The 19,169-nt window shown below is 37.0% G+C and overlaps 1 protein-coding gene and 1 non-coding gene across 3 annotated transcripts in view; one reads left to right on the top strand and one right to left on the bottom strand.

Annotated features, from left to right (window-relative positions):
- Positions 1–19,169, bottom strand: part of PRIM2 (DNA primase subunit 2) — a 309,771-nt gene that overhangs the window by 278,872 nt on the left and 11,730 nt on the right. The window lies entirely within an intron of this gene.
- Positions 2,517–2,619, top strand: LOC111762455 (U6 spliceosomal RNA). Its single transcript, XR_002795562.1, has one exon. It is a non-coding gene; the product is annotated as a U6 spliceosomal RNA (small nuclear RNA).

The following is a 19,169-nucleotide window of genomic DNA, read 5'->3' as shown; positions in this document are numbered from 1 at the left end:
TCAAATAGGTATTGGGGGATAAAATCCAATGTTTTCCATATACACCATCTTTTGGAAATCTCACGCAAAAGATGGAATAACAGTAAGTAATAATAAATAATGATTAACATTTACTAAGTGCTTACTCTGCGCCAGGCACTATTCTAAGTGTTTTACATGTATTAACTCATTGAAATCCCCCAACCTTATGAGGTAGCACTATAATATTCTCTATTCCACAGATAAGGAAACCAAATCACAGAGAAGATAAACAACTAGTAAGTCACAGCACCAGTATTTAACCTAGGTAGTATGGCTCCAGAGCCTACGTTCTTCACCACCAAGCCAAACTGCTTCTCTGTATTATCCCTGCTTTGACAGCATATTACCTAATCCTACTACCCTTGATTTTGGTGCAAGTTAAAGCAGGATTAATACATCCACATCTCAGAGTCCTTATCCTATTAACCTAGGTCTCCAATGCAAAACAAAAAACAAAAAAAAATTATTTTACTGGGCCATTTGTATCTGAATCTGGTCTGGTATAATGCAGTTTGTGCCTTCATTTCCATATACTTAACCCTCAATCAACCATACACACTTGATAGTCTATAAGTTGGTTTTTATTTTTATTCCAGGAAGAACACAAAAGCTGGCAGCATGGATCCAAATTCTAACTCATTCTCCACTAGCTGCTGGCACTGACACTGGCCCATACCTATTGGCTGGTTCCTGCCACATCTAGATTTCTAAGAGGAGGGTTTGGCCACCTGTCTGTGACTCATCTGCCCGTTTCTATGCATGGTTTTAAAGCATTAGTCCCTTGTGCTATATGACTCAAAGCAGGAGGAGAAAAGAACCACTGAAAATAAATCAGAGACACAAAGGACACCAACAAAATTACTACTAGAGAATCTAATGAGCTCAGGTTCAACTCTTAAATTTTGGTAATACTGAAATTCATAATGACTGTCTAAACACTAAATCTTTGGTACGCATCATTCTGCTCTGAATTACACTGAAAATCTATAGATAACTACTGGTATTTGTTATTCCTTAAGTTTATGTCTTAATTAGTTTGACAAGTTGATTTTAAATAATGAAAAGCCATCTTTGAAAGGTCCATTTAGACTTGTGCAGATAATCAGCATCTGCCTCTAATCAGAGATGATTAGTAAATTAAACCCTTTAATCAGCATTTTGCATAATTTAGGCAAATTATGTTTCTTGGGTTTAAGACGGTGAAACCGGGTGAATTCATCAGTTAAATATTCCTTTAAATCTTTATTAATTTTATGACACATACATTAAAAATAAAGAAATACAAACTTAGTTCAACTTAGCACTAAACCTAAAATTAAAACTTAGTACTTGACAACATTCAGGATAATTCTGTCATTGATGGAAAATTAACACAATACTCAGAAAGAAAGAAAAATACTTTATTTCAATTTTATCCTTTAATTTCCCAGAAGTTAACTACACCAAAACTAGATTCAAATAGCATGGGAGGGAGGGAAGGAGTGAAGGGAGGGAAGGAAGGAGGGAAGAAGGGAAGAAGGTAAGTAACCAAGATTAATTTTAGTACTGCAGAAATTAAGATTAATTTCACTGGTCATTCAATCATATGATTTTAAAAAACAGCATTCATAAAAAGACAGCCTGCGGAAAGCAGTTGTGACTCAATCAGCTGGGCTCCCGTCTACCATATGGGAGGCCCTGGGATGCGAACTCCTTGTGAAGGCAAGCTGGCCCGTACACCACAGAGAGCTGATGGTCTGTGTGCCGCAGAGAGCTGGCGCAGCAAGATGACACAACAAAGGGAGACAAGCAGATACAGAAAAAACGCAGAGCGAATGGACAGAGAGAAGAGACAGCAAAGAAAGGAACAAGCCGCAAGGGGGGGAAATAAATACATAAATAAAAATAAATCTTTAAAAAAAGAAACAACCTGCTCACTTTCTCTCTCTTCGACAAAGAGAGAGAAACCAGAGGACAATAAAGTAGCAAAGCTGCCACTCCAAGACACCAAGCTAACTGATGTCTTTTTCTACAAGAACAGCATTCTCTCACACACAGAGTAATGCTAACATGTAAAAAAAAAACAAAGCATTTCCTCTCTTTAACCCACCCAAAACTCCCCATTAGCTAGAAAGAAGGAACTCTGGGATTTGATAACACAATCAGGGAGCAGAAAACAAGAACTTAGAGGGATGGTGAAAGATGCATACATATTAAATCTCAGTTTCTGATGAAGACATGGTCTTGTAGCCAACTTCTCTATCCAACACCCTTACGAATAAAAGAGGCAGCAAAATTCAAAAGCAGACTTTTCTCATGACTACAGATAGCAACCTACTAAAAACTACAAGTAAATCATATCTTTATCCTACTATAAATATTTGCCAAAGTGTGACTCTTCTTTGTATATGTGAATGCATGTACACATGCCTGTGGATCACAGAGAGTGGTAAAGAAAAAGAAAAAATAATCATGCCAAGGCTGTAGTAAAAGAGAGATACTAAAATGAATTCTAGTGCTTACTTCAGCAGCATATTATTAAAATTGGGACAATACAGAGAAGATTGCTATGGTCCCTGCACATAGATAACACAAATTCATGACACGTTCCATATTTTTTCTCTTAACTTTCCTAATAAAAAAGTTTTTTTAATAAAAATTGGAATTCTAATACATTTTCAATGGTACACAACAAACTAAACAAAGACCTGGATGGACAGAATAAAATGAACAATAAACTATCCTTTCTGAATCCAAATTCCAATATGCTATTTATTTATGCAGATCCAATTACATACCTGAATAACCTGTATCTACATATCCCAAACAACAGCTCTGATATACACTAATCAACTATACAGTACAAAAATTGTTTCTATAAGAACTTACTCAAGTGGCAATTTTTTTTTTAGGTACTGGGGCTTGGAATTAAACCCAGGACCTCATATGTGGGAAGATGGTGCTTAACCACTGAGCCACAACAGCTCCGTTGGTTTTTTCATTCATTTGCTTGTTGTTTTTTTTGTTTTGTTTTGTTTTCTTTTTACGAGGCACAAGGAACCAAACTCAGGACCTCCCATGCGGGAAGCAGGTGCTTAATCACTTGAGCCACATCAGCTCCCTATAATTTTTAATATAATGTAAAGGGCTTTGCATCTACATACTCTCAGAAGGTATTAGTTCATGGACCAGGAAAATCTAGCCTACATTCTGAGGGTTACTTTTTTAAACATCTGATAGTGGTTCTCAATTAGACAAGTAATCGATAGTATAATTTGGAAAAACAACAGTTTTGAAGTGATATGATACGTATCAAACTGAAAATACTAGTTTTTCTTTGTCCTTAAAATATACATGAATCGGACAATTAAAATGTAAATATAAAAAATTAAAACCCAAAGTAAATATGTATTTAACATGTAGTGTTATTCATTTACTATTTAACAAACCCATCTAACCTTTTATGGTTGGAGCAGAAAGAAGAAACATAAAAACACTTGCAAAGCATGAACTTCAATTCATTTCACAATTTTTTTCCCATCTGCAATGAATGGACTGTTGGAAGTTATAGTACAGTGCTTTGGCTCCCCCAAATGACACTTCTAGAGCATAATCTTCCGGACACAGAAAAAAAACAGACACCAAATACAATTGGGTTCTGTGTAACCTACCTTCATTGGAGGAAACCCATCAAGTACTAGAATCAATTTTAGTATCTCCACTTCTTAGTTATCCCACTAAGAAAACATTACATATTTAACCAAGCAAGAGTGTATCTCTAAGTCCTAACCAGTGAAAGAATTATATGAGTAAGAAACAAAAGGAAAAAACTTAAAGTGAAACTATTGTACCAGAATTTGTACTGAAGGGCATTAAATATCAAGCAAAGTGGAGCTTTATATAAAAATACCTACAAAGATAATTATATAATTATCACAAAAATTAGTTCCAAGACTACAAATGACCAAACATTCAAAAATCAAAAAGTTCGAATTTGAGAAATAAAAATAACTCTAATAAGATCACTTGTTTAATTTTAAACATTCAATATAGCTTCTAAAATAAGTGTTAGAGGGGAAATGGACTTTGGCCCAGTGGTTAGGGCGTCCGTCTACCATATGGGAGGTCCACGGTTCAAACCCCGGGCCTCCTTGACCCGTGTGGAGCTGGCCATGCACAGTGCTGATGCGCGCAAGGAGTGCCGTGCCACGCAAGGGTGTCCCCCGCGTCCCCCAAGCGCAAGGAGTGCACCAGTGAGGAAAGCTGCCCAGCGTGAAAAAGAAAGTGCAGCCTGCCCAGGAATAGCGCCGCCCACACTTCCCGAGCCTCCTGACGACAACAGAAGCGGAACAAGACGCAGCAAATAGACACCAAGAACAGACAACCAGGGGAGGGGGGGAAATTAAATAAATAAATCTTTAAAAAAATAAAAAATAAAAAAAATAAAATAAAATTAGTGTTAGAAATAGTCAATTTCATTTTTATATGCTTAACCCAAGAGCTTAATAAATAATAATATAGTTAACATTTAGTGTTTACTATGTGCCAAGCACAATTTACAAAGATGATTTCATTCGATTACACCAACAATCCTATGAGGTAGAAACTATGATTTTTTTCCATTTTACAATAAGGAAAAACAAGGCATTGAAAGGTTAGGCAACTTACCCAGGGTCATAAAAAATTCATGATGAGATTAACTTTCTGAGGTCTTCTCTTCTCACTCATACTTTCTCCTAGCAATCTTATTTTCCACAGCTTATTAGTTTTTTGAGGTATTTTCATTACACATTTTTAACCATGACCTCATAAACTTAGCCTAACATTTTCAGCTGTCTACTGATTATCTCCACTGGCCTACCAGCAAACAAGCAAGCAATATTTTCACAACCAAATTCACTATCCCACCCCAAAAACATACTCCTATTTCTATATTCCCTAAAATCACTAAATTATGCACTCTTATCCTCTTAGAGCCTCCTCACCTCACATTCCATTGATCATCGAATGCTCTTCAGTTTACAACTCTAACATCTCCCATATTTACCCATTTCTTTCTATTCCGCAGTTACTACCACAGTTCAGATCCTCATTCAGCCCTTTTGGTCACTCGCTCAAAAAGAGTTATCATTAACACAGATTACGGCAATATTCTTTTAACAGGACTCTGCCTTAAGTCTCAATGTTCTATTTTTCAGCAATCTTAAGTCTCACTTAGGTTTCAACTTTCCATTTCCTTGTTCCCTCTGCCACTGCTGTCAGCTTCATAATACTAGATTATAACATGTCACGTCAGTCCTCAAAACACTTCACCAATTCCCTACTGCCCTTACCCTATCTTGCCAGCCTCATCTTCCACTCTTCCCCATAATTTAGAGTCAAGATTAATTTAGGAAATATATCAACATATTTCCTTTAAATGAAAAGGGGAAGAAATCATTAAAATAATGTTAAATGAACAAAGTATATGCCATCTAGGAGACTTCAAGAGGAGTAGGGACTGTGCAATGGTTAAGAAAAATGAGATGATGGATCTCTATCTGTGTTCAAGGTGGAAAGCAGGATGCTCTTGCTGGAAAAAGCAGCAGAGACCAAGGCCCCTCTATCACCAGCAGGTCCTCAGAACAGAGTTTCAATAGCCACTTAGCCTCCTCAGAGAAGCAAGAGAAAAGATCAGCCCAACACACCCATCTCATCCGGTCCCAAACCCACCCCTCAGGTTTATCTTCAAGATCTGTAGTTTGACAAGTTAAATTTCAGAGGTCCCCTAGTCCAGAGTAAAGTTCTCTCAATGGTTTATTGTTTACGGCATTTACAATTCTTCTATGGTATTGTTTATATACATCAACATCATCATAAATGAAAATTTAATGTTTATTGGTAAAACTATGCTTGGTTTCAGATTCAGATCATTAGAAAAAGGTTTTCTTTGCCCACGAAAATATCTAAAGGGACATGCAAAAATCAAAAAAGACAAGAGACAATTGTTACATAACTGTTCATTTCATTGCAGGCACTTAAGCATCTCGGTCTCCTGTCTATTAAATGCTGTAGCACCTGCCAATCATTGTTAAAACCATCAAACACACCACAAAGATGTCCAGAATATCTAGTAGGAAAGACTACAGCCCCTACTGGGGTTTGCAATACCCCTGGCCTCCTGAAAGGCCCAGTCTGAAATAACCATTTGGCCTCCCCCAAGGAAAAAACCTGTTCACGTATATAACTTTTCTTTTCCTTATCTGTTAAATTAAATTATTTCCACTTCAAGCACAAAATCTACGCTTGGATTTTGGTTTACACGGATCTTTGAATATTGCATGAGGCTATGGCTGAACAAGAACTAAAACATACAATGTGATCAAAGAAATGTTAAAAAATGGTACCAGAGAAGAAAAGCAAAAAGGGTATAGAAAAGCCTTGGGCTAGATAATGAACCCCTCCTTGAGCTACGTGAATATAATTTTCCTAGAGACAGCACAAATAAATTGAGAGAACTATTTACAGTATATTTCATATATTTGGTTTCCAATTCTATAGGAACTATCAGCTAAAATAAAACATCTTAGTAAAATTACAGTTAATGCTTAATTTCCTACATTAATATAAATCTCTAAAGTCACTCCTGTGTTTATATATCCCTTTTGATGGGCCTTGTCCCCTTAAATGTCAGATCTATTCCACTTCATTTCAATGCTAGTTAAAGACTAGCTGAGAAGAAATCAGCTCATATATTTAGTAACACGCTTTGTGATTTACACATCTCAAGATATCTAGGAGTCTGATTTTGGATTCCAGTTCTATCACTTATCTCTGGGAAGTTATTTAGCCTCTCTGAGCTTCAATTTCTTTAAGGAACTGTTGTGACAATTAAATTATATAACTCACATAAAGCATTTAGCTTATGCCAGGCACACAGTTAACACATAACAAATGTTAGCTATTAGTAACTAACTGCTCCCCTCTGTCCCCTTTCATCATTGGGCAGGCTCAAATCTTAATAAGTTCAGTCATCAACAAGCATTCCTTCCTTAGGGAACAAGAGCCCCATGCAATTAAAGGACCAGTCCTCTGGACTTACAAATACTCACAAAGAATCCCTATTCCTTAGATCAACTTAAGGGAATTGTAATATTTTTGACTACTAGGACCCCAATATAGATAAGAGAAGGATTCTCTAGTCCATGGTATCATAAGACACTGGAATTAGGAAAGCACACTTTACAAAGATATGAATAAGAAATGAAGCCATAGAGTTGATAGGTTTTGATAACTGAAGAATAACACAGGGATCCTAAAGCCAGGGAGATTAGCAATCAACAGTTGGTAGAGAGTAAATGGAAAGAAGTCCAGAATTGGATTTTAACTGCCCTGTCCTTTGTCTGCCTTTAGTGTTGGGAAGTAGCAGAATGGATATGGGCATATTCATAGGGCCTGGCTAACAGGATAAATGTTTCTGCAATGACTTCTTCCTACCTTTGTAACTCAGATTTGGATACTCAATGACTTTGAACACAAAATGATTATTTTCTGTACCTCCGTTAGCCCTCCTCATCCTTGGTTCTTATTCTCATCCAAAAATTTTTTTAATTATTTAACCATGAGGAAGGTAAGTATTTCATGTTACTATATTCATTTTAAACATTGCCTAATGTCCATAAAACAAAATAGAAACAAATCTTCTGAATATGACTACTATTTTCTCTAGAAATTAATTCAAACATTTATTCAACACTCAGAGAGCACTGCACTTGAACTGTTATACAATTTAACTCAAACTTGCCTACTTCACAGACTTGGAACACAAAAAATTTACTCCCCTACTCAGAAGATAAATTTAACCCATCATCTTTCCTCCTCAGTTATTTTTAGGTCTGGAATTTCCATGAAGAGTGTTGAGAGTGTATGTTTTACCATCCCACTATACTCGTTTCCGGGCCCCATTTCCACTTCCGTCACAGTCAATAGCTTGTCAGAAGTTCTTCCTTCTCAGAAGCATCCAGGCTTATCAAATACTTTGTTCAGAGAACAATGTTCAGAGAGTCTGTTGTGTCCTGTCTCAGCTATATTATCAGACTCCCTATTGGTTGAAATTTAATTTGCATCAAAAGGAAAAAGATAAAAGGTACATATATCTCTTAATTTTGCAGGCACCACACTACAAGCACTTGGCAACATAACAGATTTATAATAATTATAATTTATAAAAAAAACCCACATGGAAGTATAGAGCAAAATATATTAGGTAAACAGCATTTTCACATTTTTATGTAACAGAAATGGAGTTGACAACATGGATAAAAGCATATTCCAAAAGAGCTACAACAACCCAACTCAGACCAAATTACACTGAAAACAATGTAAGAGCCAAATTATCAGAAAATAATGACCATCTCAAGACCAACTTACAAATTGCTAAGAAATAATGACAGACAAGTGAATACCAAACATTATTTTAAAATTCTATGTAATATACAAAAAATGATAAACTTTAGTTCATGTTAATTAAAAATAAATTATTAAAGCAAGCCAGACACAAAAGGACAAATACTGTATGATTGATCTATTATGAACTAAATATATTATATGAACATGAAAGTTATGTGAAATATGAATATGGGTCAAACTGCATATATAAGACTGTTTTTCTTCGAAACTGAACAAATGTAACCTAATAGTACAAAATGTTATTACGGGACAAAAAAAAACAAAAACATTATACTAAGTGAAGGAGACCAAACATAGAGTACTACATATTGTGTGATTCCATTTATTTAAAATGTAAATATAAATTAACTTATAAAGAAGAAAGTTAGTGGTTATGTAGGTCTGAGGAGAGATGCTAAGGGGTGTGGAATCTTACTTTTTGGAGTAAAGAAATTATTCTAAAATTTTTAAGATAATGAATGTACAACATTGTGATTATACTAGAAGCCACTGATTATACACTTTGGATAGATTATATAGTATGTGGCAATATCTCAATAAAACTGCCTAATAAATAAATAGTTGTGCAAGGGAAAAAAAAAGAAGTTATTGGTCAAGAGTGACAGATTTCAAACTACTAGGGATTAAAAACAAAATTTATCCTACACTCTGGTTTATTGGACTTACCCCACTCAGCTAACATGTAGTTGAAGAAGGTCAACCACCACACCAGGGAGCCAAGAGTGCCTACAACTGAAAGCAGGAGGACTGCATCCAGCATTCGTGTGGAATCTAAGTACCCTCTTGATATAGATGTGGAGTGGACACAACCATTCCAAAGTCCACAGGATGGAGGAATAGAGTATGGATTAGAGTGGACTTACTGATATTCTGTTCATGAACTACTATGATTAGTAATCAAAGAAAATGTGGCATTGGTGTGGAGAAAGTGGCCATGGTGGCTGCTGGGGGTAGGGAACGGGAGGAGGAGAAAAGAGGTGGGGGCTTTTTCGGGACTTGGAGTTGTCCTGGGTGGTGCTGCAGGGACAGTATGTCCTCCCATGGCCCACTGGGTGGAATGTGGGAGAGTGAGGGCTATGTGAACCACTGACCATGAGGTGCAGCGGTGCTCAGAGATGTATTCACCAAGTGCAATGAATGTCTCATGATGATGGAGGAAAATGTTGTTATGGGGGGAGGTGTGGGACGAGGGGGGTGAGGGGTATATGGGGACCTCATATTTTTTTAATGTAATATTAAATAAATAAATAAAGGTGGCGGACTTGGCCCAGTGGTTAGGGCGTCCGTCTACCACATGGGAGGTCCGCGGTTCAAACCCCAGGCCTCCTTGACCCGTGTGGAGATGGCCTATGCGCAGTGCTGATACGCGCAAGGAGTGCCGTGCCATGCAGGGGTGTCCCCCGTGTAGGGCAGCCCCACGCGCAAGGAGTGCGCCCCACAAGGAGAGCCGCCCAGCGCAAAAGAAAGTGCAGCCTGCCAAAGAATGGCACCACCCACATGGAGAAATGACACAACAAGATGACGCAGCAAAAAGAAACACAGATTCTGGTGCCGCTGACAACAGAAGCGGACAAAGACGCAGCAAGTAGACACAGAGAACAGACAACCAGGGTGGGGGGGGAGGGGAGAGAAATAAATAAATAAATCTTTTAAAAATAAACAAATAAATAAATAAAGACAAAAAAATAAAATTAAAAAAATTTTTTAAAAATTTAAATGTCAGGTTCAGGATACGAAAAAACATTTTAATAAAAAAAAGCATTTCAAAATTTTACATATATTTATACGTAAAAGGTAATAAGGTTACCAATTTCACTTAGTTTCACTCAAAATCCCTCACTTCCCTGAGTATATTTGGCAAGTGGATACCAGTTCTATTTAATACGCAGTAGAGTTTTGATTTGTGACATACAGAATATTCTCCACATTGTTAAGCATGTTCATCTTCACTGTCCCTGCCATTCTATACTTTTCTAATAAAAAGTATCCTGGCTTAGAGTCACTGATACTTCAAATTAAATAAAAAATATTTTTAAATTTCCCAAAGAGGCTTTAGAACATCACAGTAAATTACAAACTACTGCCAAATAATAAACTGCAACAGCATAGAGACCCTTTATCTATGAGCATGCAGCTGTCGAAGCCTGACCTTTCCCTAAATTGACAACTGAAAAAGCATAAATATAATCTGGTTAACCTTACCTATTCACCTTTACTGTTGCACAAGTTTAATTCAATCAACCCAGAAATGAGTGATCCAAAATTGTCCAGAAAGACAATAATATTCATCCATTTCTAACGCTTTTTAGAAATTTCCATTTAAATTCCATGTTATTCATACATAAGTCAAAAATTTTACAATATGTTTTTTTTTCTTTTTGAACACTTCATATTAAGGATTTCTGTTCATAAAGACAGACATATAATCTGCAATCAGTCACATTTCACTAGAAACCCAAATACAGGCTTAAAAAAACTAAGTATCAAAGCACTATTAGAATTAGGCATAGAACACAAAAGTTCCAGATCTAAAACCTGGGACCCATTCACTGCCTCCAAATTTTTTTCCAAAAAAAAAAACATTCTATCAGCTATGGTAATGTGAACAAAAGCAAATTTAAGAGGAAAAACCTATGCAAAAGAACTGATGAACCCTTTTCTGTACATATTTCTCCATCAAAGCAAATATAATATGACAATTAGAACACTGCACCTCTTCCTAATGTAAAAATATATCTATTTTACAGAAGTTGATCAAGAGCAACATAAACATCATGACAGTTTTATGGAAACTGAGAAGACAGAAAAGGCATACAAATCAGACATACAGGCACTTCAAGTCCAGGTAGACCCTAAGATGCAGTGTGCTAGCACTCAAGCTTCTGCTACATGAAAACCAGAATGGCCCCACTTCTTTCTGCTGTGACATATGCAAATAACCCATTGGACAGCAGAGACCACCTGATGCAACAAATCCCATACTCCCAGTGTTTGCTCTGTCCTAAGTGTTAAACCATGGCATAAAAGCATCACTGACATCTGTATTAGCTAACAGTTTTCAAATTCAAACCAAATATTCTAGCGAAAGTGAAGAAAATGTTCATATTCCTATTCATGAAATGGAAAGAGCCACAGGGAAAGCAGCAAGCTAATCAAAGTACATGAATTCAAGTGCTTTACTTACCTGTATCAGAGTCCATGGGAGAGTACTAGAAGAACATGAAAAAATTTCTCTGCCAGGAATGTAGTAACAATCACAGGAAGGTTTTTTTAATCAGGCTCCCTCCAAAGCATTCATATTCTATCTTCCCTAAATCCCCACTAGCCACAGGGCATAGAAAATTATCAAACCAAGAATAAAAAGAAAACGCCTAAACAGAAAAACCCAAGTCTTCAGATGAAAGGGCCCACCAAGTTCACATCTCAATAAATAGGGGGGTAAAAAATTCACACAACATCATGGAATTTTAGAATACCAGGGATGGTGGTGGGAGGACATGGAGTAGTGAGGTGGTAAGGCGAGCAGAGAACATACAAAGGTACACATAAAGAATTAGAAATCAAAATGGCATCGGACTCCACAAGTGCAACTTTAGAAGCTAAAAAACAATGCATTCAATTCTTGACAAGAAATTATTCCTGACCTTGTACACTTAAGTGTAAGAGTATGATAAAGACATTTCACACAAGAAAAAATGCAAAATATTTACCTGTGTTGATATATAATATAAAGGTATAATTTGTAGGACAAGAATAGCACAAAGTCCCAGCCACAACAACTACTTGCAGTCTCCAGATTATGTAAGACTGCATGGCCATTTGAAATAGTTTATGAATTCCAAAAAGAGAAAGATTATGTTTGTGGGCTGCTCCAATCCTGTGGATACGAAGTCTTCTTTCAACTGAACTACCTCTATGAGGCGGGACTCAGGTTGAGTCTCTGCCCTTGTGCTAAATCCTATGAAAAATGGAGACAGCCAGAAAAGAGAGTGCTGCCATTTCTGATCCTGCCTTATGACAAGAAGAGAGGGGTTCAAGTCACTGAGGCCCTGGGGAGAGATGAGCCATTTGCCTACAGCTTGTTGCTGAAATCAGGAAGAAAGCGGAGCAGCAGAGCCTAAGAAAAGAGGCCCAGTTAGAGAAAAGCCCTATGCCTTTTGTCGTGGCTGAGCTCCAGGAGACTGTGCAGCCCAAAGGGGAAGGCAGAGACCAGGCAGAGATGGCCCACCATCTTGCTTCAACATGTGCAGCTAATCTGGGTGAGAAAGCACCTCTTACAGTGCCTTGAGTTGGACTTTTCATGGCCTTAGAACTGTATGCTTTTACCCCAAATAAATACCCTTTACAAAAGCCAAAAGAGAAGGGGAGCCTTCTGTCATGAGTGGCCATGTGGGGCGCCTCAAACTGCTCTTCGTGCATAACTCACATCAACAATTTCCGAAACATAATTTTTGTTTAGGGCAGATGGTGATCATTGGTCCTGACAGGGGGGAAAAAAAGGAATAGCACAAAGGCAGGAGAAAGGAATGCAACTATATGGGAGCAAAGTTTTGGTACACTAATGAAATTAAGTTGGCATTAATGTGAAATAGGGAAGTAGATTTGGCTCAACTGATAGAGCATCTGCCTACCACATGGGAGGTCCAGGGTTCAAACCCAGGGCCACCTGACCGGTGTGGTGAGCTGGCCCAGGCGCAGTACTGATGCACGCAAGGAGTGCCATGCCACACAGGGGTGTCCCCTGCAAGGAGTGCGCCTGTAAGGAGAGCCGCCCCGCACAAAAAAATAAAGTGCAGCCTGCCAGGAGTGGCGCCCCACACACAGAGAGCTGATGCAGCAAGATGACACAACAAAAAGAGACACAGATTCCCAGTGCCACTACCAAGAATACAAGTGGACACAGAAGAACACACAACGAATGGCCACAGAGAGCAGACAACTTGACGGGGAGGGAGGGGGGGGAAAGAAATAAATTTTTTTTAAAAGATCTATAATAGATTGTTTTAAGAAAAAATGTTAGCTGTAATCGCCAAGGAAACCAGTAATTAACTCAAAAAAGGTAGTAAAATAAACAATAGAATTAAAATGGTACACAAGAAATATCTAAAAAAAAAAGGAGGCAATAATGGGGAAATAGAGGGGGGAAAAGGACATAAAACATATAGAAAACAAATAGTAAAATGGTAGGTGTAAATCTTACCTCATCAGTAATTACACTAAATGTAAATGGATGAAACATTCCATTCAAAAGGCAGAGAACAGATTTTAAAAACATGATCTAATAATATGCTACCTACAAGAGACACACACACTTTAGATTCAAAGACAGAAAGAGGTTGAAAGTAAAAGGAGAGAAAAGGATATACCACGCAAACAACAACCATAAAGATCTGGAGTGCCTACACTAAAATCAAACAATATCAGACTTTAAAACAAAAAATGTTAGTAGAGAGAAAGAGGGACATTTCATAATGAATGAAGAGTGACTTCATCAGGAAAATATGACAATTATAAAACTCATGAACCTTGATGTGTGCAATACACTCTCTAATGTTTAGAAAAAGATAAATAAAGATAAATATATTGGTGCTGAAAGAGAGAGAATGAGAGAAAGAACTAGACAAAGAATGAATGAAAGAACAAGAGAAAGGAAGGGAGAAAGGGAGGGAGGGAAAGACAAAATGCTAACAGTTGGTAAATCCAGGGATCTGGGTAAGGGATACACAGGAGTTCCACATATTGTTTCTGTACTATTTTTCTAACTTTCTTGTAAGTTTGAAATTTATTCAAAGTTAAAAGTTTAACAAATTAAATAAATGAAAATAAACATATATCTACTTAACAACAGAGCCCCAAAACACATGAAGCTAAACTGAAAAAATTGAAGAGTTATAGACAATTCAACAATAATAATAGCAGATTTCAATAATCCACTTTCAATAATGGAACAAATAGGAAGAAGATTAAAAGGAAAAAAGAAGTTTGAAAAACACTATAAACAAACTAGGCCTAACTGATTATATCTAAAAAACACTGCAACCATGAGCAGAATTACACATTCTTCTTAAGCTCACATGGAACATTCTCTCAAATGGACCATATCCTAGGCCATAAAACAAGACTCAATAAATTTAAAAGGATTGAAATCATACAAAATATGTTCTTGGACCACAATGTACTGAAATTAAAAATCAACAGCAGAAGGAAATTTGAAACATTCACAAATATGTGGAAATTAACACATTCCTAATAACCAGTGGGTCAAGAAGAAATATGGTAATACTATGAAATAATTAAAAACAAAAACACAACATACCAAATAGCAAAAGCAGTTCTTAGAGGAAAACCAATTGCTGTAAACACCTATAATAAGAAAGATCTCACATCAATAACCTAAACTTCTACCTTAAGAAATTAGAAAAATACAAAATAAACCTAAAGCAAGCACAAGGAAGAAAATAATAAAAACAATAATGGAAATAAATGAAATAGAGAATAGGAAAATAGAAAAAAATCCACAAAATTGACAACCTCTAGCTAGACTGACCAAAAAGAATAAATGAGAAAAGAGAGAGCCTCAAATTACTAAATTCAGGAATGGAAGAGAAGGCATCAATACCAACCTTAGAGAAATAAAAGAACTGTAAGAGAATACTCTGAATAACTGTATGCCATAAAAATGGATAACTTAGATTGAAATGGACGAATTCCAAGGAATGCACACATTACCACTACTGACAAGAGAGAACAGAATAATCTAAATTGACCAATAATAAGTAAAGATGTTTACTTAGTAATTTAAAACCTTTCCGTAAAGAAAAAATCCAGGCCCAGATGGCTTCTCTGATGAAGTCTACTAAACATTTGAAAAAGAATTAACACCAGTCCATCTCAAACTCTTCCAAAAAGTAGGAGGAAACATTTCCAACTCATTTTATAAGTCCAATATTATCCTAATACCAAAACCAGACAAGGAAAGCACAAGAAAATTACAGGCCAGTATACAGTATGAACAGAGATGCAGAAATCCTCAAAAAAATACAAGCACATCAAATCCACCAACATACAAAAAGAATTATATCCCATAACCAAGGGAGCTTTATATCCCAGGAATGCAGGGTTAGTTTAACATCACTTAGTTAAAAACCAGCTAATATAATATACCATGTCACACCATATTTCATGGTAAAAGATTGAATGCTTTTCCCCTAACATTAGGAACAAGACAAAGACGTCCACTCTCACCACTTCTATTGAACACTGAACATTATACAGGAAGTTCTAGGCAGAGGGCCAAAAAAAAAGGTATCCAGATGGGAAAGAAAGAAGTAAAACTATATCTATTTGCAAATGGCAGGATGATCTTACACATTTAAAAAATCCAAAAAAATCCATTAAAAAACTATTACAATAAATAAATCAGCAAAGTTGTAAGATATAAGACCAATATACAAAATTCAAGAGTAATTCTACACACTAGTAATAAATATTCCAAAAATTAAATGAAGAAAACAATATTTTTATAATAGCATCATAAATGATAAAATAATTAGGTATAAATTTAACAAAAGAAGTACAAGACTTTGTTAATAGAAATTAAAAATCTAAATAAATCAAAAACATCCTATGTTCACAGGTTAGAAAATTAAAGATCATTAGATGGCAATATTCCCTAAACTGATCTACAAATTCCATACAGTCTCTACCAAAATATCAACAGCTTCTTTTGCAGAAATTGACATGGTGATGCTAAAACTCATATGAAAATTTCAAAAACCCAAAGTTGGAGGACTCACATCTGATTTCAAAATTTACTGTAAAGCTTCAGTAATCAACAACATGTGGTATTAGATCAAGGATAAACATAGATCAATGAGATAGAATTAAGAGTTCTGAAATAAACCCTTATATTTATGGTCAATCGATTTTTAACAAGCATGCCAAGACAATTCAATGCAGAAAGAGTAATCTTTTCAACAAATGGTGCTGGAACAACTAAATAGTCCCATGTAAAAGAATGAAGTTGGTCCTCTATCTCACACCATGTACAAAAATTAAGTCAAAATGGATCAAAGACCTCAATGTAAGAGCTAAAACTGTAAAAATATTCATAAGAAAATAAAGGAGTGGGAGGCAAACTTGGCCCAGTGGTTAGGGATTCCGTCTACCACATGGGAGGTCCGCGGTTCAAACCCCGGGCCTCCTTGACCCGTGTGAAGCTGGCCCATGCACAGTGCTGATGCGCGCAGAGAGTGCCTTGCCACACAGGGGTGTCCCCACGCAGGGGAGCCCCACGCACAAGGATGCGCCCCATAAGGAGAGCTGCCCAGCACAAAAGAAAGTGCAGCCTGTCCAGGAATGGCACCACACACACGGAGAGCTGACACAACAAGATGATGCAACAAAAAGAAACACAAATTCCATTGCCGCTGACAACAGAAGTGGACAAAGAAGATGCAGCAAATAGACACAGAGACTAATGTGCTGGAGGTGCAGTTAACGTTGGGATTTAAGATATATTTAGGGGATTTGAATCTCTGGACTGACAATGTGATAGCCAGGTCCTGAGCCTCAACAGACTCCAGCACCTACAATCTGATTTATTGGACTTACCACACTCAGCTAAAATGGAGTTGAAGAAGGACAATCACCACACCACGGAGCCTAGAGTGATTACAACTGAAAATGGGAGGATTGCATCCAGCATCCATGTGGAATTTGAGCCTCCTCTTGACATAGAGGTGCAATGGACACAACCAATCCAATGTCCACATAGAAGAGGTGGTATTGGATTGAGAAAAGTGGACATGGTGGACGATGGGTATGGGGAAAGGCAGGAAGAGATGAGAGGTGGAGGTGTCTTTGGGACATGGAGCTGCCCTGGATGGTGCTTCAGAGGCAATCACCGGACATTGTAAATCCTCACAGGGCCCACTGGATGGAATGGAGGAGAGTATGGGCCATGATGTGGACCATTGACTATGAGGTGCAGAGGTGCCCAAAGATGTACTTACCAAATCCAATGGATGTGTCATGATGATGGGAACGAGTGTTTTGGGGGGGAGAGGGGAGGTGGGGGAGTGGGGTTGAATGGGACCTCACATATATATTTTTGATGTAATATTATTACAAAGTCAATAAAAAAATAAAAAAAATAAAAAAACATAAATACAGTGTCCTGTACAGGCAAAAGTGAAAAAAAAAAAAAAAAAAAAAACAAATAGACACAGAGAACAGACAACTGGGGCGGGGTGAGAAGGGGAGAGAAATAAATAAATAAATCTTTAAAGAAAAGAAAGGAGTATATCTCCATGACCTTGGGTTAGTCAAAGCCTTCTTAGATACAACACCAAAAGTATTAACAAACAAGAAAAAAAAGATGAAAAGTACATTATCAAAATAAAAAATGTGCTGTAAACAATACCATCAAGAAAATGAAAGAAGCCTCAAATGGGAAAAACATTTACAAATTGTATATTTGACAAGAAATTTTATCAAGAACATATAAAAAACTTCTAGAACTAAACAATAAAAAGAAAAATAACTCAGTTTTTCAATGGTCAAAGGATTTAAAAACACATTTCTCCAAAGAAGATATACAAATGACCAATAAGCACTTGAAAAGATACTCAACATCATTAGTCATTGGGGAAATGCTAATTCAAAACCACAATGATACTACTCCACACCACTAAAATGGCTATAACAAAAAAAGACAGACAATATCAACTGTTAACAAGGATGTGGAGAAATCAGAACCCTCATGTATTGCTGGTGGGAATGTAAAATGGTACTGCCACTTTGGAAACAATCTGACAATTCCTCAAAATGCTACAACCAAGCAATTCTCTTCCCAGGTACAGACCCAGGAGAAATGAAAAATATGTTCACATAAACATTTGTACACAAATATTCATAACAGCATTATTCCTAATAGCCAAAAAGTAGAAACAAGCTACATGTCCATAAACTGATAAATGGAGAGATAAAATGTGTATAACCATATAACAAAATATTATTCAACAATAAAAAAGAATGGAATATTGATAAAGGCTATGACATGGATGACCTTGAAAACATGACTATAAGTGAAAAAAGCCAATCACAAAGGACGTAATATTTTGTATGAGTCCCTTTATATGAAATTTCCAATACAGGCAAATCCAGAGATAGAATGCTTGCCAAGAACTAGGGGAAAAAAGAAATGGGGAGTGACTGTAGTATGGGTAGAGTTTTGTTTTTAGGTTGATTAAAATGTTACAAAGGAAGCAGACTTGGCCCAATGGATAGGGCGTCCATCTTCCACATGAGAGGTCTGCTTTTCAAACCCCGGGCCTCCTTGACCCATGTGGAGCTGGCCCACGTGCAGTGCTGATGTGCACAAAGAATGCCGTGCCACACAGGGGTGTCCCCCGCGTAGGGTAGCCCTACGCGCAAGGAATGCGCCCCGTAAGGAGAGCCGCCCAGCGCAAAAGAAAGTACAGCCTGGCCAAGAATGGTGCCACACACAATGGAGAGCTGACACAACAAGATGATGCAACAAAAAGAAACACAGATTCCTGGTGCTGCTGACAAGGATAGGAGTGATCACAGAAGAACACAGCGAATGGACAAAGAGAGCAGACACCTCGGGGAGGGGAAGAGGAGAGAAATAAATAAATAAATTTTAAAAAAAATAAAATGTTAAAAATTAGGCAGTGATAAAGGATGAACAACTCTAA

Source organism: Dasypus novemcinctus, chromosome 11 (assembly GCF_030445035.2).
Source record: "Dasypus novemcinctus isolate mDasNov1 chromosome 11, mDasNov1.1.hap2, whole genome shotgun sequence".
Lineage (NCBI taxonomy): Eukaryota > Metazoa > Chordata > Mammalia > Cingulata > Dasypodidae > Dasypus > Dasypus novemcinctus.
This window is presented reverse-complemented; position numbering and strand designations above follow the sequence as displayed.